Source organism: Zonotrichia albicollis, chromosome 2 (genome assembly GCF_047830755.1).
Source record: "Zonotrichia albicollis isolate bZonAlb1 chromosome 2, bZonAlb1.hap1, whole genome shotgun sequence".
Classification (NCBI taxonomy): Eukaryota; Metazoa; Chordata; class Aves; order Passeriformes; family Passerellidae; genus Zonotrichia; species Zonotrichia albicollis.
The window spans coordinates 17,811,104-17,835,172 of NC_133820.1; the positions used below are offsets into that span (position 1 = coordinate 17,811,104).

The window sequence follows — 24,069 nt, forward strand, 5'->3', positions numbered from 1 at the left end:
TAACCCTGGCAATGCCTAATGATCATGATTGCCTTGAAGATCAGTAGGAAAAAATAAATAACTTGCCCTGCAAATGAGGAACTGATTCAGTGTGTATGGCATTATAAAGGATAACATCTGCAGCATTTAATTTTCCTTAGAGCAGTGGAAGAAAAATTAAGAGTTCAACAGTTGTACTGGGTAAACTTGCAAGAACATGAGCTCTTAACACCTTTAAATACAGAGATGCTTACTTTCATAAACAAAACTGGTATAAGAATGTCCAAAAAAACCTTGAGACAATTGAATCACTATATTTTAATGCAATATTTATTATAATGAGCTCTTACTATACATTTTATCACAGATTGGAAAAAAATCATTGAAAAATGACTTTTTGTTTTGTTTTGCTTTTTTTTTTTTTTTTTTTTGCTAGATAGATCCCGATGTTACTCATTTAGTAAGATCTCTGTACATTTTAGGGCTTAACTTGACACCAAAACAGTCATTACTTAAGTGCTACATCCCACTTGTCTTGCAGTTGGACAGCGCTTCAGCTGCTTAAAACCAAACCCCTTCATTCCCCCCTTTCCTAGCTATGAGCACAAACGCCTGAAATGGGATTTTCCACTCCTGCAGCACTAAGAGGCTTAGACATTTTTGGTATTATTCACACGAATCTCTCAAGGCTCCGCTTGCATACTAACGCTCGGACAGCCCCGCCAGGTTTCGCTGTGGCCTGGTGGGATCCTTCTGGTGCTTTTGGGGTGCTCCCAGAGTGTTTTTTGGTGTTTTTTGGGGCTGTTTTGTGTGTCGAGGGTTCGCGCTCGCAGCTGGGAGCGGGCGGGGCAGCGCCGCTGTCGCCTCCCCGCGGCAGGACGCGGTACTGCACCCGCCGCGCCGCGCCGCCCGCTCTGGGGAATCGCGGCTGGAGAAACCAAAGGATGAGCTCCATCCATCACTTCCCTGCCTTTTGCATTTATTCACCCGCAGAAAATGAAAAAAGAGACTCTTAGAGGCAGCTCCAGCAATTTCCGCGTTTCTCGCTTTTCCCTGATGTGATGGAGAGGGACTTTATGCAAGGGCGTGTAGAGACAAGACAAGGGGGAATGAGTTCCAACTGAAAGAGAGTTTGGATCAGGTGTTAGGAAGAAATTCTTCACTGTGAGGGTGGTGAGGCACTGGCACAGGCTGCCCAGGGAAGTTGTGGCTGCCCCATCCCCAGAGGGGTTCAGGGCATGATTGGGTGAGGCTCTGAGCAACCTGGGCTAGTGGAAGGTGTCCCTGCTCATGGCAGGGTGTTGGAATTATATGGTCTTTAAAGTCCCTTCCAGCCCAGGCCATTCTATGATTCTATGGTTTTATGCCATAGAATCATAATCTAAAATTCTATGGTGTTTTTTTTTATTTTGTATTGGCGCAGGTTGTGTGAAACAATACATTGTAAACGGTGATTAATACTCTGGAGAGATATACTAAAACTCACCTCAATGAAAATTGATAATATGCTGAAACAATAAAAAAACCACGAATCTTCAGAAGCCTCTGTTTACTGAAATGTGACATTAAAGTTAGCAAAGCGGATTTAGCCTTGCAGCAAAAGCAGAATGATATTTTTTACATGTCTGGATCAATTGGAAAGGCTCTTTGTGAACTTTGCATAATCTTTTGGACTGGAACAAAATGTTGGAAATACCCAAAGCTTTCTAAATCAAGTGTTTCATGTTGATATTTAATATCAATATACATGAGCTACTTCCTAAATCGATTTCTTCTCAACTCCAAATCTTAGGAGTTGAGAAGAAAAAAAAAAAACAAAACAAAAACATTCCCTCACTGCTATATGCACTGATAGTAGTAATAAGCTTCTAAAAGAGTCATGAGCTCTGACACTTAATCACCCTTTGTGATGAATTATTATTCAGAAGCAGAAGTCCTGCCACAACACACATTTCATTTGAGAGTTGTCACTGCACCATGTACTCCAAACCCCAGTTCCATAAACCCTGTATCCATTCAGTTCACTGAGGAAAAGGCACAGGCAAGGAACTATCCTTGATCTGAAAATGCCTCTGTACTTTTGGAGCATCTTAAGAACCAAGGGGATGCTCGGAGAGATGGGAGGACCAGGCATGTGGAGCTGCTTGCATGGGATTTATCTCTGGCAGCTTTTGCCATATTTTCTCTCCCCTGCTGCCACCACAGGCACCACTGGGACCAGCAGCAGCAGGTTGCACTCTGTGGAAGCTGATGAGAAGGATTTTTGGGAGCCTGAACACAGAAGGTGGCATAGCAAGCATCATAAATGTCCCTTACCATAAAAATGGCAAGAGAAAAGGAAGTATGAAAAGAGTTAGTCAGTGATGCTAATGATGTCTGAAATTCTTCAGCAAAATCAGGACTCAGTACCTGCTCACAGAAAGCAGAATATGACTAAAATAAAGAAGAAAAAAAGGCTGCAATTTAAATGAAGCAAATGGCGTCTTAATAAGCTTTGGGGGTTTTAGGGTTTTTTTTCCCCCATTCATTCAGATCGTAGCTGGCTTTGTGTTGAATCACCTTTTCTGAGGAATTCATTTGTGTGTGCGCATTTTTTAAAAGAGTGTCATGATTTGCCATTTGTAAGACAAGAATATGGGTAAACCCCAAAACAGTGACCTGCAGCTGAGGATAGCAATCATTGAAATCTTGAGAGGAATCAGAAAATCCACGTTAGGGGGCTTCCCAAGTGCTGCATTCCAAGCACTTCAGTAATACTGTGTATTCTGAAGCTCATATTTATTTCGTTATTCAATTGGAAGTCATACCAACAGAAGCAACATATTATGACAAGTTAATGTAGTTTCTACTGCACAGTGCCACTGCTCAAGGTGTTGTTTTCATTAGAGTTTTTTTTACCTTTAAAAATAGAGACCTATTTTGATGGCATATCTTGTCTGTTATAACAATAGAAGTTCAAGACCTGCTTTTCCAACTGTTTTCTCCTTGTTTATGTAATTATTAAATACCCAAGTGTGCACTACATGATAGAAAATTTTAATCCTCTAATCTCTACATTTAATCTGTGATACAAATTCACTGCTTTTTTTTCCAAGACTGCCCACTGCTTCCTACTGGGTGGGAATTGCTGCTTTTTGGAGCAGGCTATAACATTCTCAGGAAGTTTGCTCCTGAGAAGTGGCCAGATCTGAAGTGTTGCAATAAATCTTTCAAACAGGCAACTATGGTTTTAATTGTATTTTAATCTGTGTGCTCAAATTATAGTAGTGGTTCTGAGCATTGGTTTATTGACCGCTCCATCTGAAAAATGTATGGAAGAGTGTATTTTGCCAAAGAATACTGAAGAAAATAATTGCTGGGGTTCACTAAAATTAAAAAATCTCTCTGTTGTGAGAATTCTGAAGATGTAATGAGCCTTTCCCATAGCCCAACCTGTTCATCATCACACCAAATTCCTCTGAAGAAAAACAAGCCATAGAGTTGAGGCTTTTTCACTGAACATTTTGTTCTGTGGCCACTTGTGCGAAGCGTTGGCTGATATGGGACATACATTACGTGCTAAAGCTGAATATTCTTCGTAATTGAAGACAAAGCTCTTTTAGAACTTCTCATCAGTCTCTGAAGAATGCTTTGTAGACACTGATGTAAATGTTTCCTGAGAACAGGGGGGGAATCCCCCTCAGAAAAACCTCTGTGTCTGGAGGGAGAGCCCAGGCCAGCAGTCAGGATGGGGATTTACTGCCCGGGGGAGGAGGTGCCTGCTCTGGGCTCTTGGGGGGCATTTGGTTCTGGTCTTTAACTGCAGGAGGTTTTAACTCCAGCCCTGCCCGTGCACCAAAGCCATAGGAGGAGGGGAAGGGAAGGGAAGGGAAGGGAAGGGAAGGGAAGGGAAGGGAAGGGAAGGGAAGGGAAGGGAAGGGAAGGGAAGGGAAGGGAAGGGAAGGGAAGGGAAGGGAAGGGAAGGGAAGGGAAGGGAAGGGAAGGGGCGGAAGGAAGTGGCGGAAGTGGCGGAAGGAAGTGGCGGAAGTGGCGGAAGGAAGTGGCGGAAGGAAGTAAGTGGCGGAAAGGAGGGAGGGAGGGAGGGAGGGACGGAGGAAGGAAGGAAGGAAGGAAGGAAGGAAGGAAGGAAGGAAGGAAGGAAGGAAGGAAGGAAGGAAGGAAGGAAGGAAGGAAGGAAGTGGCGGAAGGAAGTGGCGGAAGGAAGTGGCGGAAGGAAGTGGCGGAAGGAAGGGAGGGAGGGAAAGGGGGAAGGAAAAGGAGGAAGGAAAAGAAGGAAGGAAAAGAAGGAAGGAAAGGAGGGACCTCGAGTACTGAGCAGGGTCGAGTCGGCAGGGAGCGGAGGCGGTGACGGGGGATTGCTGGGATGGGATGGGGTGTGTGATGGTGGTCACAAGGGTTTTCAGGGTGACAGAGAGCCGAGAATGTTGATCCTATGTTCAGAAGGTTTGATTTATTATTTTATGATATATATATTAGATTATAACTGTACTAAAATGAAATAGAAGAAAAGGTTCTCAGAAGGCTAGCTAAGCTAAGAATAGAAAAGAGTGAATAACAAAGATCTGTGTCCCGGCAGAGAGCAAGAGCAGCTCTGCTGTGAGTGGTCAGTAAATCCAAACTTCCACATGAGACCAATCACGGATCCACCTGTTGCATTCCACAGCAGCCGATAACCCTTGTTTACACTTTGTTGCTGAAACTTCTCAGCTTCAGCAGGAAAAAATCCTAAGAAAGGATTTTAATGAAAAGATGTCTGTGACAGGGATGGGGTGGGATGGGATGGGATGGGATGGGATGGGATGGGATGGGATGGGATGGGATGGGATGGGATGGGATGGGATGGGATGGGATGGGATGGGATGGGGCGGGATGGGATGGGATGGGATGGGATGGGATGGGATGGGGCGGGGGCAGCTCCCGGGGCAGGTGGGGATTGCGGGATCCTGGCCCTGCTTCCTCCAGCACCTTTTAAAGCCCCAGGCTGGACACGGCGTGCGGAACCCGCTGAGCTCCAGGACAAGAATAATTCTGGGCAGCACCTAAAGGTTCTGCATATTAACCCAAAACCGCCCAGCTCCAGGAATGCAGCCTTTATTGTTTTCCAATTCAAGCAAATTTACATTGTATTTGCTGCAAGCAAAGCCCTTGTAAGCAGCATTTTGGGGTGAGGTTTACTCTCTTTAATTTTGGTCAAGATGTGTTTCTTCCACCTTTGGGTTTCCTGAGCCTGGCTTGCTGCAGCTCTGGATGTGTTCTGTGTTCAGTGTTCTTGTGAGCATTTGGCACAAAGTGCTGAACAGCTTGTTGCTACTGGTGCCTGTTTCCCCCTGAAGCACACAGCACCTTTTTATATTTAGAGGAATAGCAATAAGTTAACTAGTTAACTAGTTAACCCCTAACTAGTAGAAAGTATTTGCTTATTTAGTTTTCCTTTCAGTTGTGAAAGTGCAAAATAATATTAAGTGTGTAGTCTTCACTCTTCTTGTTCTGTGAGAAGCTTAGAAGCTGTTACAGATTAAATACTTGCCCATTTATTCAGTATTAGTAATGCTTGTGTTAGAGAACATAGAGTGTGTTATTCTGTGTACCCAGGTTATTTTGTTTTCCCTTTTTGTGAGATTTATTTTTCAAGTAATAACATCCAGTTAGTCAGCTATTGGGTGGACAGGCTGAATAGATTCCAACTTTATAAATGTTAATGCATGCTATGAGTGGCCTTGAGTAATAATGGATGACAGTACAGCACTCAATCAGAGAAGATGTCTGAACCACTCCAGTGTGACTCTGCTACGTGCTCTGGGGAGGGCATGTGTGCTTCTTGATAATAGGAGAGAATCTGGTAAATGCAAAAAGCTCCTGGGGAAAATGCACCTTTGTTTTTCCAAAGAACACAGCAGGCAAAGGCTTAGAATCAGAGAATGACAGAAAGGGTTTGGTTAGAAGGGACCTGAAAGATCATCTTTAAGTTCCAACGTCCCCAACAAGGACACCTTCCACTTAGACCAGGTCGCTCAGAGCCCTGTCCAGCCTGGCTTTGAGTGCCTCCGGGGCATCCACAGCTTTTCTGGGCAACCTGTACAAGGGCCTCACCACCCTCACAGTGGAGAATTTCTTCCTATTACTGGATCTAACCCTCCCCTCTCTCAATCTGAATCCATTCCACCTCCTCCTGTCACTCCAGCTCCCTGTGAATAGTCCCTCTCCATCTTTCTTGTGGCTCCCCTCAGGTATGGGAATGCCACAGTTGGGTTACCCCAAAGTCTTCCCTTTTCCAGGCTGAACAATCCCAATTCCCTCCACTTTTCCTCATAGCAGCGATATTCCACCCTCATAATCATCCTCGTGGTCTGCTCTGGACTTGCTGAAACAGGTCCAGGTTCTTCCTGGAGATAACTTCTCCTCGTAATTAAGTACCTTGGCATGTGTGGTGCCATGCCTTCATTTATGAATTTTGTGGCTTTCTGCTTCTGAGAAACCAAAGCCTCAGTCCACAGACAGTTTGTAACCATTATTCAGAAATGAGCCAGGCTATGGATCTTAAACTAGAAAAAAAAATGAAGCAGTTGTGGATTGATACTCAAAAACTGAATGAGACAGCAGCAATCCTCTAATCTGGTAGTGTTGAGTTAGCATGAATGATACTTGTCAGATGTCCCTGTAAGTATGAGCTGACACTTGTTTGTTCCTTGCTAATTTAGGCACAAGCATTGTCTCATAAAGTTGTGCAATCCTTATTGGAAATATACAGGCACTTTTTCAACCAATGATGAGAATGAGAGTTCATCTGCTCTTCATTTTTTGGGTGTAATTATTTAACGTGTTCATCTGACATTTGGAAACTTTAACTGGAATTAGTCCCTTTTAAATGTGTTTGTCACTAAGATTTAAATGGGTTCCAGTATATTTGTTTTATGTAGTGGAGGAGGAGGAAGGGAAGTAACATTTGAAAGTTATCACTGCTTGCCTAAAAGCTTACAAATGCTACCATATGTCCGGAGGTTTTACATCATTTATTAAGATGAGAAAATAACCTAACCATTCATACTTTGAACAAGATATCTAAAAGTGAAGCAGTATTTCCCTGAGAATGATATTGTGCAGTCTGTTCAGTGTAGGAGAGGTCAGAGTGGTTGATTATCTCTAGACACAATGTTGCCAAAGAGCAATAAATCAGGTATTTTTAAGCTACCCTGCGAACAGGAATACTTTAATGCACCAGCACCACTTGCCTTTCAGACTTGACTGAGCAGACACACTTTAAGATGTTTGTTACAGTGTATTTTTAATCTAACCTGCTTCCCAGAACATTTAATTGTGGAGGCATCGGAGTGATCAGCTGTCCTGGACCTGAGTGCAGGACACTCGGAGCCTGCAGGAAATCAAAGGATTCCTGGGCATGGGGTATGATAATCCTGCCAAACTTTGCTACATCTGTGTCACAGGAGGACTGCTCTGGGGCAGGAAGGTGCAAGCAGAGCCCCAGGAATACCTAAATGTGCCACCTTCCCTTATGTGAATATTCTGCATGTGCCAGAGTGCTGAAACTCCATGTGCAGGGACACTTTGGCTTTGGGAAGAGTTTAACCAAACTGTTCTCCTTGTGAAATGGAGCAGTTTTGGGTGCTGGAGGCAAGGAATATTCAATAACAGGGCTGATGATGTCTGTGACATGAAGGAAGATGAGCTGTTTTTGATGAACTTTTTGTCTGTTTTTGGAGGGTTTTAGTAGCTGTTCACAGGTGTTTTACCAGCAGAGATCTATGAATGGGATCTTCAGGCTGTTGAGCAAACAGGGACCTTAAAGAGGAGGTACCAAGGTGCCACTTTTGGGAGTATTGGCCAGACAAACACTGAAAAGATTGAGCAGAGCTCCCTGTCTGCCCATTTAATTGTAATAATGCCTGTTATGTGGCTCCCTTTACAAAGCAGGTGGGTGCAGAAGAGAAAGGAAATGTTAGGTGTACAAAAGGAGAGAAACCATCCTTGTGAACGTGTCAACTACTCCAGGCGCTTTCTTTTTTTTGGGTGGGTTTGTTTTTGTTGGTTTAGGATTTTTTGGTTTCTTTGGGGTTTTTTTGTTTGCTTTGTTTTGGTTTGGTTTTTTTTTTTTCCCCTTTAGCTGCTGCTCTGCTGTTGATGATCCCTCCTACACACACACACATCCCATGCTGGTCTTTCCTCTCCAGCTACAGGTTGGTAGGATTTCCACAGGAGTGTTTCACAATTGTTTCTAAGTGTGTGGGGGTGATAATCAGACAAGGGATATTATCTCCCAGTGCCATATTTGCCAAGGCTCTCCCTGAGAAACCCTGCAAGCAAAGACTCAGCCAACACAGCCTCTCAGACAGTGGTGATTTCAGGGTGGATAACATGAGGAGAAGGCAATCTCTGCTCTTTCTCCAAGTCCTGTCTAGCCAGGTCACCAGAGGATTTTCCTTAGGACAAGATAGCCAGCTTAGAGCAGAAGATTTAGTATTGCAGGAGTGCTTTTTGTTTGGAAGAGAATGTCTCTGTTGATCTTCTCCACATGTGTGCAGAGTAGTTTGAGATGTCATTTGTGGTCATTTTTTGCTAGAGAAAAGGTTCTGCCCAAACAGACTTGGCCCCAGTCATGCCACAGCAGCCAAGGTAAATGCAAAAAGCATTTCCTATAAAATGGGGTGGTGTACCCAGACCTGGCCATTCAGGCAGGTGACAGGAGGTCAGCATTGTCCCTGCTTTAGCACCTGATTGCTGAGCAGCTCTGGGACACCTGTAGCCCTGGGTTTGAGTCTTGCCTGGCAGCATCTGCAGAGGGGTCTGGGCTGCCTGTGGAGGCTCAGAACCATGGGTTAGGAAATGAAATGTCTCAGTTGTGTGCAGGAGGAGCTGACTGCTGCTTTGTTCTACGCCTCAATTCTTGGTGAAGTATTACTGGGACTTCTCCAAGCCAGAGAAGTCCCCATGTTTTGTTGGGCAGCTCCTTGCAAGGTTGATTGTGCTGGCTCTTTTGATCAATTATGTCACACACAGGGGTTGGAAAGAGTGGAATTACAGACCAGGCTCTGCTTTTTAAGGTACACATTGGCAGTTTTGCTCAACATCTTTCAGGGTCAGTCATGCACAGCTGTCCAGGCTGCCTCTGGTGCACCCTGTGGGGAAGAACTAGTTGGATCCTGGGTTTTCCTAGCAAGAAGTCTTACCTCAGCATCTCTTTTTTCTTTCTTTTTCTTTTTTTTTTTTTTTTTTTTTTTAGGTATAGAATACATTTCTTACCCATTTTTACACATTTCTTATGCACACTCCACACAGAAGTGCAGGTGTGCTGTCAAAGCTGTATGTAGATTATTCAGCACAGTGAAGTAACTGCAACACACTTTCACATGATTCCAGAGATGGAGGAATTCCATGCTGGCTGAGCAATACAGCATTTCTCAACCTTAGGGGCAATGGAGTTTTGTAAGGTGTTTCTTTCTTTTTCCCTCAGTAATAGAGCTTCATTTGTTTGAACTTTAATAGTTGGGGTAGAAAAAGGCAGCTGGCTACATCCCATTTTTCAGCTCAGAGGACTCACTTGCAGAATTACTGCTTGTAAATTTCAAGTGATGTTTAGATTGTTAAAGAACAAAGTGATTAAATTATATTATTTGGATCCTCTGAAGTCTTTCTAAAGATCTGAGTGTTGTTTGGTTTCAGTACAGTTGCTTTAGTGTTTGGTTAGGGCTCTTCATAAACAAAATACAAACATTATCTTTATTACTCACAGTGCTGCTGCATACTTGCGGTTTAGGTTTTGCCAACTATTTGCATTGTATAGCCACAGACTCTGTCTGGGTGGCATAAACAAAAACAAAGCCTTTCTGTTCCTATCAAGACTTGTTTTTTCAATTAGGTGCATTAGTGTAGCGTTAGGTAGAGAGGTAAGATTATGTCTGTGCGTGTGTGTGACTCTCCTCGAGTCTGAAGTGGCAAAAAACCACATCAGAATAGATTTATGTGCGTCTTATTAGCCCTGAGCACCCACAGAATGATTAATGCTCTGCAAGAGAGACAGACAAGGCTGTCTCTGCCCCTAGAAGCTCACAGTCTAGCACTGATAAGACTTGCCTTGTAATTTAGGAGGTGTGAAATTAATTTTGCGTTTATTAGTATTGTGACCCTCCTCTGGATGCAGTTCTGGTGTGCAGGAGCTGTTGTAGGCACACGAATCAGCCTGCACTGGCTTCACTAATCCATGCATATCAAATGCCTCCTGTTAGCTCTGTGAAAGGTGCCAGGTCAGGATTGTCTGTGCTGAGACCTCTCTCTCCTGAAGCATGCCTTGAAACAAATTTCAAATAATGCCTTTCAGGCATCGCAGACTAATTTAAAAACTCACATGTGCATCCATTATGAAGTCACCAAAACTCATAATCCTGGACTGCCTTTTGAATTTAACAGGGCAGGAATAAAAATGCACTGGAAGGCAAGCAATAGTGTGTACCCATGGCCACACTGTGCCTATGAGTTTTGAAAGAAAGAAGTTCTATATTTTATTATGAGTGGTGTGTTATGTTCCTGACTACAATTCCCATTTCCTCACATCCCCACACTATAGCTTTTCTTCATAGGATGGGAGAAACAAAATGTGTAATTGTGGAGAAATATTTGTTCTACATTCTTTATGATGTTCCCATCCCATGCTTCAAATTGTATTTGCAAGTGTTGGCATTTTCAAATGGAATTTCCCATCGTCTTTTCTTGAACTGTTCCAGCAGTTCTGAAAATGGGAAGGATGTGTGGACTTTTTCGAAACCAAAACAGAATTTCAGTTTTCAAAGGCTACTTTCAGAAATATTTCTTAAGCCATTAAAGTAAACAAATAGTAGTAATATGTGTACTAATTTAAAGCCATTGCATTTACAGAAGGCTTTTCTACAAAAATCTGTAGTGTTTAGATAAATCCCTAATGATTTTGCTAAGTGTATAAGTATATTATTTCCTGTACTTGGATAAAAATTATTTTCTAGCCTTAATATGGTTTTGTAGCCAAGTGCCTAGATAGAAGGCTCCCTTTGAAATTTGTCACTGAGATGGTTGAGAAGAGCTGGTAGAAAAGATATGTTCCAGCAGATACTTAAAAACCTCATAGCTAACATACACAAAATTATATTGCATATAATAATAACAATATTTAAAACATGATTAATATCTGGGACTGAGGTGTAAGAGCTTTTCTGTTTAGTGGCTGAGAATGTTACTGCTCTGATCAATATTGGTATACAGTAATTTTTTTGCCAAAGAAAAATGTTTTTTTCCTTTCTGTACCTTTCTAACAACTGCAAGAAAAGGCAGCTTTTTGCCATGGAAAGCTGGGAATTAACTTTACCAAGTGTTGTGTGTAGGACAGTCCTATAAAAATCCCTACTAAACTCTGCCATTGTATACCAGAATAAGGAGGGTGGACATTCGAGAAGTTTGGTTTCTACACAGTAGTTGAGAAATAATTTAACCAGAAATGTGAAAAAGCCCAACAACCCACGGCCTGTGGTAAGCTATTGTGTAATAAATAAAGATGACCACAGTTATGGTAAAAATGCTGATTTATCCTTCAGGAAGAGATATTAAGCATCTTCTCTGGTTAACTTCTGGCCACTTGCATTTTATTTCTGCTTATTTCTGCTATTTCTGCTTGGAGTTACTCTTCATTGCAAGTAAAATTAGGGAACATCAGTGATTTTTGTCTTGAGGCAAATGAGGGGGAATTGCTCTTCTTTGAGGTTGTGAATATAAAGAAAAAAAATTTTTATATTCTTATTATACCACCAGACCATCTCAAAATACTGCTTGCCACAGTGGCACTGATCTCTTTGCAGGAGAATTCCTATTGCTGTGTTTTGAGGGATTTTAAGGATTGTTTGAGAGTTTCAGTTGCTGTGTTCTAGAGGGTTGTTCCAGTGTGTGCTGTTGTCTGGTCATCCTGCAGTCCTGGGTGCTTGTGTCAAAGACATCTTCTGAGTGATTTTGTCCCCCCTCACATATGAGGTGAGACTGTGAGATGCTGTAAGGATAATCTGGATAATCCTGAATATAATATAATCTGGATATAATATTAAATATATACATATATATATGTGTGTGTGTATATATGTATATATATGTGTGTATATATATATATATAATCTGGATAATCTAAGGTGCTGTGGGATAACCCATGGGATATTTTGAATCTGCCTCTCACCAAGCACTGCAAAGTTGTCTGGGCTTTTGTCCCACCTGGCAGAGGTTTGGGTGAACCTGGGTGCTGAGTGATGCTGACAAAAAAGGAGGAACAGCTTCCATGAGGCAGCAAGGAGGTTCTTGGTCCAGCAACTTTGTGTTTGGGATGCTCAAAAGGGATTTTCCAGAATGGCTGAGGGAATTGTCTTCCATTTTCTTCCTTCCCCTCTGTGACACAAAGCCCTGGAAAGGCACAGCAGCTGCAGTGGGCTGTGCAGAAGTTTTCTGTCTGTCTGTCTGTCTGTCTGGGAGTCGCGTCCTTAAGGCTGGTGGTTCAGCTGAATTCCTGAACATGCTGTACACCCGTCCTTTCTGCAGAGAGTTTTACTGGGCACGTGCAAGAGAATTACTATGGGAAAGATCTGGAGTTGTTTAGGGGCAGGAATTGATTCCAAATGATGCCTTACTGTGGCTTTATTGCGTTTTTCAGACAGGGAATTAAATGACATTTTCTCCATACTAGAAGCTTAGAGGCAAAGTTTTTTGTTATCAAAATCAGTGGTTCCTCACTAGTACAAAAATACATGTATATCCTTAGTTATCTATCTAACTAGTAATTAATAGTGCATGGGTTTGTTCCCAAGTATTTGTGATGGCTTCTTTAAAAGATGTTTTATGGTCTAAGTCTTTTATTCTTTACCCAGTATCTCACAGTTAAATAGCTATTCCAAAGTGTAAAAAACACTCATTTTTCCATGACCTTATATCCCTCTCACAGGAAAAGACAAAGAGATATTGAGTATTTTTCTGTTTGGCTTATTCACTAAATAAGTTGTCTTTATTAGAATGCCTAATAAAGCATCTGTGCTAAGGTGGTAAATCATGTATTCCCTGGACTTGCATCCTTGAGCTAGTCCTGACTGAAGAGACTACATGTGGTCTAATATCTAATTTTCATTATTAGCAGCAGTCATTTAACCACTGGAGCAAAAAGGCTTCTAACAGATGAAGAAGGATTTTGTTCAGAGATGCTCATCTTTTCCTTGTTATAGTAGGAAAAAAATTAAAAGGAAGAGGAAAGTAATGGAAAGGGTTTAATGCCTATGAATTTTAAATGGATTATATTGATTAACAAAATTGCTGCATCTTACAGCAGAAACTTTTTACAAGAACACAGTAATTGTAATTAATTTTTAGTCTGTGCCACATATTTGATGATAGCTCTGATTCATGCTATTATATTCTCTCTTCCTTCACCCACAGCAAAACAAATTTAATTTGATTCATACCCTTACGGAAAAAAAAAAAAAAAAAACAACAAAATTACTCACATGGTTATGATTCAGCTCTTGGCACAAAACCCTGTCCTCCTCCATCCTCCCCTTCTCCCACCCAAACCTCCCCCACCCTCACCCACTGTATATTTATGTCACCGTAGTCTGAAAAAGTTGATTTAGAAACGGAGCAAATGAAATCCTTCTCCACACTGCTGTTTTACTTCTGTTGATAAGAGTCTAACAAGACTTCCTTTTCACAAGTGCCATAGAGGAGCAGCAGCAGGACTCTGATTTTCTTGTTACTTTAGCAGACAGCAGCACTGCATTGAGTTGTGTTTGCATTCAGCAGTCCAGCAGAGCTAAAATGCAGCAAGCGATGCTAAAACTGGTCAGGTTCTTGTATTTGTGAGTGTAACTTTGGAAAAAATAATTATTTGAGAAAACCATATATAGGGATTTTTTTTTGTTGAAGTGGAACACCAGAAGACCTTACTTTTATATTATTTGTTCCTTAATTAGTAACAATTTTGTGTCCTTAACAAGCTTTTCCCCAAGAAGAGATAAAGCCACAGTTTTTTCATTACACAAATGTGTAGCAGCGTGCCGTGTTTCCTCCAGGCTGGTGCCAGATTCCTCTGTGGATGGGTGGTGGAAAGCTCCTGTCTTCACCCACCGCTGGAAACACAAATGTTACAGCTCTGCCCATCATTGTGCCTGACAAGCCGTGTTCCCTGAGAGCTGAATGCTGAGCACAGCTCAGCCCCTGTGATCAGACACTGCCAGCATTCAAAGGAGATGTTTTATACATGAAAAAGAGATGTTTACAGAGAGCTGGAATGTAGAGGTGATGCAGTCCAACAATCCCAGTGGAAATTAGGAGCAGCTCAGTGCCTCTGAAGGCTGACGTGTGTTATGTATATAGCACTGAGCACGGAGGGACTTCCTGCACACTGATGCTGTGAATCAGTCACTGCAGGTACCATAACTTGCATAAGCCGGTGGGAAAAAGTGCATTTTCAGCCAAGTGTGCTAATACAGCCCTTCAACTTCCACTGAAACAGACAAATAATGGATACCTTAAGGGTAAATATCAAAGAGGATTCAGTTTTAGGGTTTTTTGTTTGTTTGTTTGTGTGTTTTGTTTGGCTTTTTAAATGCAAAGATTCTCAAAACCTACATCCCTTGTTTACCCAAAGGAAAAATAAACAAACATGGACTTGCTCACTTTCTAGTTAAATGATGCATGTTTCTTTGTATCTGTGCTTACAAGCTTTACTTTTTCAATAATATCGACAGGGAAGGGGATCTGTAGGGGAGAAAAGAGAAAATTCTTTTTTTTTTCTCTTCTTCCTGACATCTTCTTCTGCATGGTGCTGTAAGAAAATGATACATACATTCACACGGTCTGTGACTTTCCTGGTTCACACGTCCCAGTGGTGCTGAGAGCTTCCCCGTGGGCTGGGCTCTTCCCCTCGGGCAGAGGAGGGCCTTCAGTGCAATTAGCACTGAGGGTGGTGTCACTTCACTGGGGAGCTCACTCCCTTCCTCAGGGAAACACCAGAGCCTGCTTTTTCCCCCAGTCCTGAGATCTTCAGGTCTTCCACATCTTCACTCCTGGTCACGAAGTACTGAAGTAAATAAAGCTGACCTGGGGTGACAAGTGGACTTGCACAGGTGGTCTCTGTTGAGGGGCTGAGGGGTTCTCTCCCTCTCCTGCCTCATGGCTTTATGTGAGATGGGAATTGTCGAGCTTGGGCTGCCTGACTCTCCTGGGGAGCAGGAGTCCCTGAGGTGTGGTGGGTGGTGGCCTTTGGCAGCAGTGTGGAGTGCTGAAATCTTGATGGGATCAGTCTCTCTCCATCCTGTTGAGATCTGGATGTTCCCTGTGTCCAACACCAGTAACCAATGTCCAGTACCAGTGCTGTCCTGTCCCTGTGTCCAACACCAATGACCAACATCCAGTACCAGTGTTGTCCTGCCCGTGTCCAACACCAATGAAGAACATCTCAAAAGCAATCAGGCAATTTATCTGTCATGTTTAGACCAAGACACAAAGGTGAGAAAGTCAGAAGAGAAAAACATTTGGGAGAGGACAGGTGCTAACTACAGTAGGAAACGTCACTGCTCAGACAAAAGAGAAGCAGGTCTTGTCTCCTAAGGGAATGGTCAAAAGAGGGAGAATAGGTGGGAGATTTTGTCTGTGAGGGGGCACAGAGCAGGGTGAAGAAAGCAGTGCCTTCCCTCTCACATTCCTTATTCTCTGCCTTCCCGCTCTTGTTGGGTTTATGTGTTAAAGCACACAGAGAACACGCCAGAGGGAATCCACATGAACTTCAGTCATGTCTGAATGGCCATGCTGCTGAAATTAGACCAGCACTGCCAGCAATTCAGTGATACACCTTTCTGCATTCTCATTCTGCAGCAGGACAAAAGTCTCAGCCCCTGACCCTCAAAAAAACACCCAAAAATGCCACCACCACCAACTATACTGGCTTTATCAAAAAGAGTATTTCTCAAGAATGGGGACAACTATGAAAGCAGAGATGAGCTGCTATAACTTTTCAATGTTTTTGCCACATAGAAGGTGACTGTAGGTGATCCAGCTCAGCACTAGGCTGGAATGAGATGCACAGTGTGCTCTTACAGGAGATGTGGCATGGCACAGGCAGCCAAGAGCCCCTTCGGTGCAGCTCGCTTCCTGATGGAAACTTCTGTGATGTTGGTCAAGACGTTATAAATATTCCTGGCCTCTCATTTTCTAAAGGAGACTAAAGACTACCATTTCACAGGGATATTATGAGGATTTACCTTAAAATGTGCTTCTGAAGTATTTATAATGGTTAATCAGCTTTTCCATTATGGAGTACTTATGTTATTTGGCTGGCTTCATGAATTCACACAAATGCTATACATAGAATACTTTGGTGGAATATTCTGTGTTTGGCTCATCTGAGTCACGGTTTCCATTCAAAAAGAACTGATTGTCTCAATCTAAATTATTTTCATGAAGAACCTCGTAATAAATGCTTTGGGGTGAACTCAGAGATGGAGCATGATAAAATTGTTAGCATAAAATATCTCATCAGAGTCGAAGGCAGATATGATTTCTGCCTACCAGCAGGCTGCAGAATGGAAGAATGGGGGCATTTGTGGTACAGCACAGGAAAAGGAAAAGCTCTGTTCTAGCAAAGAGAGGACAATGCAGATCACTTCATGTTGTGCCAGCAGCTGGCCCTGAATAAGTTTAAGATGGAAATTTTGAAAAAAAATAAATGTCCAAACCATCAGAAGCAACTTTTGGAACAACATTTCAATTGCAGGAGCTGTGAGGAAGCTGGAACTTTTTTCAAGATGGGGATACAGTCACATTTATGGAGTCCTTGGGGAGGTGTTGGCTGGTTTGCTTTCCAGTTCCTGATTTCTACAGCTTCACCTGTTATCTTAGGTCTCATATTCAATGCTGCTATCTATCACCAAAGTTCCAATGGAGGTGGACAGTGCCTCTCCCATTTTTTATGTTAATAGAAAACCTGTGGCTATTTTAAGAGAGATTTATTCACTGTCTGCTAAGAAGATGGAACATGTTATTCTCCCGAAACTAATCTATCTGCTATTTAAAAATCACTTACTGGCGTAATGTTCATAGACATGATTTATAAAGTATTCTGATCTCTTTATTCTAATCAAAATAACTTTAAATCAAAGATAAAAAGTACCCCCAAAAGCTTAAAATGTGTGATCATTTTCTTTAAAAAAATTACAGTAGATGAAAAAGTGATACTGAGTTTTGTATGTACACAGTGTGAAATTTTTATTAAGTCATCTGACTTTAATTAAACATAACATTTTTTGCTATCCTCATGCTATTCTAGGATAGGATGTTTTTGTCATTTTATGGTTTTATTGGTCTATGGAATAGTCCAAAAAAATTGAAAATGTGGTTAGATTAGTTTTCCCTTGGGTTTGACCTCAGTAAACTTATCTTGCGGTCCAACTAGATTTCTCTTTAGTGCATTTGTTACCTCAAGACAAAGTTGTTGCGCGTTTAATTAATACAATGTGAAAAAAAAAGAGGAGGGTGTGGGGAAGGAATTGAGTGTTTTCTGTTCTGTGGGGGTTTTTCCCCTACCCCTGAGAGCAACTTTGAGTCATTCCTCTACGAGATCCTACTCCCCGCTGCTAAAGAGGGCTGTTGTTCTGAGGAACAGGAGGGTGGGGGAGAGGCGACTTGAGTCATCTCGGCTGGTTTGTCCTGGCACATGTTTCCTGCCCATAAATTGGGATTGGCAGGGTTCGTCGGTGGCAGGCAGCCTGGCCCCTGTTCCGGCTGTGCGATGCTCACGGCCACGCGTGTTTCTGCAGGGCAGGAAAGCCGGGATGCAGCTCGGTGGCAGCGGTGGCATCTCAGGCAGGCGCTGGAGCTGTTGGCCTGAGCTCCATACGGGTTTGTGGGCAGGTGAGGGTTTCAGCATTGCTTTTGAGGGAGCCTGATTTTATACACTGTTTGTGAGCAATTCCTCACAACTAGAACGTAAAACATTAATTAGCAGCGGCGCGTTTCTCTTGCGGGAGCCTTTCCTGGCACGGGGGGCTGTTAATTACTAATCGGTCAGTAACGCCTTTCAATAATTCCAATTTTTATTGACTCGTCTCATCCGCCGCGCTCAGAAGTTTGTCGGGGCAGCCCCGGCACATCGCTCACACCATTAGCCTTTGCTTTGCCGCTTCCAGCTTGTACTTGAAAATGTATCTGTATATGTGTGTGTGTGTATATAGATAACAGACAGCGCTTTTTTGGCGGGGAGGCAGGAGGTGCCGCTCTGCCCTGGGCGAGGAGGGGGAAGCGGGCGAGGCGATGGCCGCGGTGGCTGTGTAAAAACCCCAGCTCGGGGGCGAGGATTAGCGTAATGTGCGCCAGACATTCCTCCCGCGGAGATGCTGGCCGGTGCTGAATGCGGCCGTGTCTGTGTGAGGCGAGGGAGTTTCCTGCCTTAAATCACCGAGCAGGCTCCGGCTGGGCGTTCCCGCTCCCGCTCGCTGCCCTTTTTTCCTTCCCCCCTCAATGAGTGTCCTTTGTGTAACCCCGCTAATTCAGAAAATTCTCCGCCGTAATTGGAACTGCCCCGTCACGTGGCCGCCGAGCGCCCATTGGCCGCCCTTAATTGGCGGGTCGCTATAAGAGCGCAGCGCGGCGGCGCCGGCCGCTGCTCTGCGCCGCTGCCGCGGCCTCGCCGGGCCCCGCGCTGGGGCCGCCTGTCCGTCCGCCTTCCCTCACCGCCCCCCGGGGCTGCCGGGAGCCGCCTGTCAGTGGGGAGCGCCGCTGGGCTCGGTGAGTGCGGAGCGGGGGCGCCCGGCCCGCTGGGGAAGCAAGGGGCGCACCTGTGGGGGGGAGCGCGGCGGGTGCTGCCGGCTCCCCCCTCCTCCTTCTCCTCCTGAGGGGGAAGTTGCTCGGAGGTTTCTCGGAACCCCGGCTGGATAAAAGCGCCCCTTAGCACGTGTGCCTGCGACTTCCTTGTGGCGGGGAAAGTCCTTTCTCCTTGCCGGGGTTCAGGTGCGGGTGGTGGGCGCGGGGAGGGTCCCGGTGTGTGAGGGGGGAGGCCGGGGCTGCGGGAGCTGCGAGTTTGCTTTGCTATTGTTTTTTCGCGTGTGGAAGCTGAAGTGGCTTTAAATCACGAGCTGAGCGTGATCGCTTTGCGTTGTGCGTGTTAAAACTAGATATAACTTCCCACGTGCCTGTTACTTAATATCCTCTCAGTGTTTAGGGGAAAAAAAAAAAAGGAATGTACTTCAGGGACACAAGCAGAAATATAGTGATATATAAGTACATATAGATATTCAGAATGTTGGTTTTTACAAGACTTCCGAATATAGTGTGAGCCTAGAAACCATGTTACTGTGTGAGTGCGTGTAAAAACCCTTTTTTTTCAATTTTTTTAAAAATTATGTACACTAATTGCTACATTGAAAACTGCCTGTAAGTCAGATGGGAAACAGTAGTGCCTGTAATACATTGTAGACCTTGTGTATGGTCAGTAAGTAAAGAATGGATATATTATGTGGAAGTTGTGACCTGTGTTTCAAATTTGCTCTAAAAACTCTGAAAGCTTTATTTTTACTTTCTTTTTGAGCTGTAACTTATTCAACGTGCACCTGGAAAGATCTTTGGTTACAGGTTAAAAGGTGTCATGCAGAGTATGGTCTTCCCTGTTGGTTCTGATGCATAAAACGCTGCTTCTTATTTTAAATCTCTTGCTTTCATCTGTCTGGGATCCCTATGTGAAGATTTTTCCAAAAAGGGAAAAAAGCAACCAGCTCGTGTTGAGATTACATTTCTGTTATGGAGCTTGCCTTGGTTGTTCAAAGGCCTTTCTCTCTTTCCTAATACAATTTTCGGAAGCTCTTTGAACAATGCTGCGTATAAAAATAGAGCTCAAGGTTGTTGTGTGGCTAAATTTATTGCAAAAACGAGTAGGAAATGTCTAATAAGAGCAGCAATAAAAAGACTAGATGGTGAGATAAGCGTGTCTTCCAGAGGCACTCAGGCTTCACCATTCGGGAAAGGCGGAATCCAAGTTGTGCTGTCGGAATCTCCTCCTTAGCTCAGGTGTGGCTGGGCATCATCTAAGAGGAATATTCTGTTTTTAGGCTTGAGCACACGGCTCTGAGGTTCTGTGATTGTGCTGGGGCTGGGGAGCAGCTCCCTGCAGCTGGGTACGTTTTTACTTATAGATTTACCAATTAAAATTCCAGAGGAAGAATTCATAAGGTTAGCATTCTTCTCAGAGGTCCCCCTGCTCCCTTCCCCCGCTCTCCCAAAAATAAAAAGCACATACTACTCTGTTTAAGTAGTCAGTGCTTGAAAAAAATTTAACTGTATAGTCAATTTGTTGTCTATTATTAAAATGATCAGTCCCCTCCCACTGGGTTTTGCTCACCTATTTTGAAATACTTGTATGAGGTGAGAGCTGACTGATTTAAGCATAAGCTGAAATTTTGAGAATTAAATAAACATGTTCCAGTCAAATTCTGTTTAGATCATGTCTGTTACTTGTACTTTGGTTTGTGTCATACTGTTGACTGTTCCAGTTTATTCATTAAAAAAACCCCTTACATTTTGTAGTATATGATCTCATGCAAAACCACATTTTACTCTCATTCTGTTAGTAAGTTTTTGCTGTCTGATTTCTGTGAGCATATGTAACCAAAATATTTGCTTTAAAAAAGAAAATGCCTGGAATTACAAAATGCTTTGGGGGAATCTGAAATTTTATGTGTCATAATAACAGTTCTTACTGGTTATTGCTAGTGGTGTTGCCTGACTGATGTAGAGAAGGGGAAACATGAGGAATGCATAAAATTAGCTTTTCTGGGGGGAGGGATTGTTGTAGTTCTGTGTCAGCTTGGATGCTGAAAGGGGTACATGGCTGGTTCACTTCTGTCCCTGATTTATTCAGTTGTTTGGTAGCACTTCAGCAATGTGTGGGTTCTATAAAATATTTTGATTATGTGGACAGCAAGACAGTGTGGGGATACCTCCACATGTGTGATAGAACAGCATTGCATGGTGACACCCAGAGTTGTCAGATAGCACAACTTCCAGACTCATTAATTTGGATGTTTTTAGACCATGTGCTGGTGCCACATTCCTCTCCTCTCTCACACATAACACACATCAACCTCCTGGATATTGATAACTTTTTGTGACTAAGTGGATTTTTGAGTGAGAGATCAGAAATTATTACAATAGCTACAGTGAGCCATGGAAACATTAAATGTGTGGTGTGTGCCACCCTCACCCTGTAGCATCTTTAGCAGGTTGGGTTCCATGGGACATTTCAGGGTCTGAATAACACACATGCACACTCCCAAGTGTGGCAGTACCATGGCTCCCTGGCTCTTAAACATTCACTCTTTCCCCTGCCCAGGAATTGAGGGCTGGGTCATCTGCTGCACTCCTAGTTAGCCTGAACTTAGGGAAAGATTTAAAAGGCAAGGATGCTTGTTTCCAGTCCCTGAAGATATATTACATTTATTACGTGGCAAAGGAAGAAGGAATTGCCCTTAAGATTACTTTTCTTCACTGCAGTTCTGTGAGCAAAATTTTCCCCTTTATATTCTAGTTGTTTTGAGGTTTAAAACTGGTTTCCTTATGTGGGATCTGTTCTCTACAAATGCAGGAACACTTTGTTCATCCATCTGTAATATTAGTACTGCAAATAGTTCTTCTACTCCTATACTTATTAGAAATGCAGTGTAATGTGATTGAAGTAGTTTTCTTTGGGGGTTATGTTTGATTTGTTCTTACAAATTACTTGACACAGCTGAAAAGTTGAGCTGGTACTACTTATTTACTTGGGATTTGTGAGAAAGATGAGACATCTTTAAAAAGACATGTATAAGAGATGTAGCAATTTTATAGGCTTGTGATAGGCTGTTAATATTTCTTTAAATGTCTTGTTGAAAATCCTCAACACCAATAAAAATAACTTAAACCTAAGCTGCTGCATGGACAGACAGAGGTGGAGTGCATATCTAAATTCTCTTGTCTCCTACATGTGATAATTATGATTTATCATTGGTTTCAGTTCATAATGCCAGAACATCATCATCAACTCATTTCTGTGAAGATCTAGTATTGCTCATAAAGGCTGATGAGCAATAGAGATTGAAATAAGTGATTTACTGGTACAAATATCAGCATTTTAAAAGTTCAACAGTCCCAGGACAGAAAATCTGCTTTTATGGTTCAGCTGGATGATGTAAAGCTCAAGAATGAATTGACTCAAGCAACCTTACAGAGTTGCTGGATGACTTTGAAGTTGATGATGGAGTGATGACCCACAAATTGTTCTTTCACTTTCACACCTCCTGTCTGGCACACAGGAGATCCTCTGGAGCAGTATCCTGCCCCAATGGTCAGGCTGACAGTTTTCAGGCAGATCCTGGTGCCTGTTTCTGACTTGTTCTCAGAGATAACTGACACAGCCCTGTTGTGCAACTCCCAGCAGAAAAGCTTGCCTTGTCTAGGCTTGCCTGACAATACAGATGCTGCTGAATCTGACTATTCCTGGTGATAAATTTGAACTGAAACTATTTGTCCAAGAAGAACAGTTTAAACCTCCTTTTCAAGTTTGTGTGCTATTATATCCCCACAGTACCTCCAAAGTCACATCATTGTGTTGCCTAAACAGAGATTTGAAAAGGTGGGACTGGGTGTGGTGCACCGGAGAACACGCTCTGTAATCTCCTAGAAATTATTCTCTTTTTTTGAGCCTGATTTCTTTATAAAGGTGAAAACTTCTGTCTTTGGCTATAATACACAACAGTCAGATGTGCTGTTGTAAGCATCCTAGTTCAGGGAAGAAGCTGTAGCTCTTCTTCTAAAAAATATACTGTATTGGCACAGCTCATACTATGTATTACAAGATGAGGTATTGAGCCAGGGAAATTAATGATCTGACAGAATTATTGCCTAGAAACACTGCACAAGCAGCATGTTTCTCAAATGGAAATACTCACCAACATTTTGTATAGTTCTGTTCAGATTCTTCCCTACTTCTAAAATGTTCTTTATTTCTCTGTGAGAGCACAGGTGAATGCTGGAACATCTCAACCATCAAGAAGTTTTCTAGGCCAGGATCTTACTTGTGGCAGTGTCTATGTTGGAAGTTTCTGGCTGTCCCCAAAGATTTTTGAAGATGAGGAAGAACAAAACCCCCTTCATTTTGAATATGTGACTCTTACTTGTGTTACAACAGTGCACGGTTGCTTTTAGTACTGGACAGTGATGCAACCCTCCTAGTGAATCTGCAGACTGGAGTTATTCCCTGCATAATGAAATATCAAAGTCAACATCCTGAAAAAAATTATGTTGGCCTTGTAATGGTCACTCTACACTCCATCATTACAATAATTCTGCCTGCTGCATGTGCAAGTACCTTCCTGCAGAATTTTTGGTTCCTTTTTGCACGTGAGTTTGTGCTCTTGAAAAGTGATGCTCTGTAGTTATTGTGTGATGAGATTTGTCTGTTTCATAATCATCTTGAACCAGATGTTTCACTTTTCTTCACCATCAGAAATATCTCCTATAAATAGATGCATAGTGCTGTAATACAGTTTTGTAGCTGTCTTGGTCATGGTGAAACTGTGTTTATAAATCAATGCTCATTTTAAGAGCAACATCTGGTCTAAATTTTGTAGCCAGCTGTTCACACCTTAAGGAAATCATCACAGGTCTGGATAGCTTGTGAATAATTAAATATTTGTATTTTACTCATCTTTTGGTGCCCTTGTCTAACAAGTGTGGGGTTGGGCAATACACCTGAAATTATTTTTATTGGCAATGATTTCCATTCTCTACCTTCATTGCAAATACTTGGAGTAGCTGTTAATTTGAGAGGCCCATTTTGCTTTGTCCTTTTAAGTTATATTTTTTGGGGAGAACAGATATTAAAACCCTGAATAAAACATTTAAAAGATCAGACTTTATATCCAATACTATTTTAAATTTATATCCAATACTACTTTAAATTGCAGGCTTAGTTAAGAATTATGATATTTTGATAAAGAGGGCTCAGCATTTGGAGGTGTGCTTTACTCAATGGGATTTGAATGCTTTAAATGGGAAATGATCACG

The 24,069-nt window shown here is 42.6% G+C and overlaps 2 long non-coding RNA genes across 2 annotated transcripts in view; both read left to right on the top strand.

Annotated features, from left to right (window-relative positions):
* Positions 1 to 24,069, top strand: part of LOC141728123 (uncharacterized) — a 112,559-nt gene that overhangs the window by 59,550 nt on the left and 28,940 nt on the right. The window lies entirely within an intron of this gene.
* Positions 4,889 to 23,709, top strand: LOC141728125 (uncharacterized). The gene is made up of 2 exons (XR_012578840.1): positions 4,889 to 18,762; positions 23,026 to 23,709. It is a non-coding gene; the product is annotated as an uncharacterized LOC141728125 (long non-coding RNA).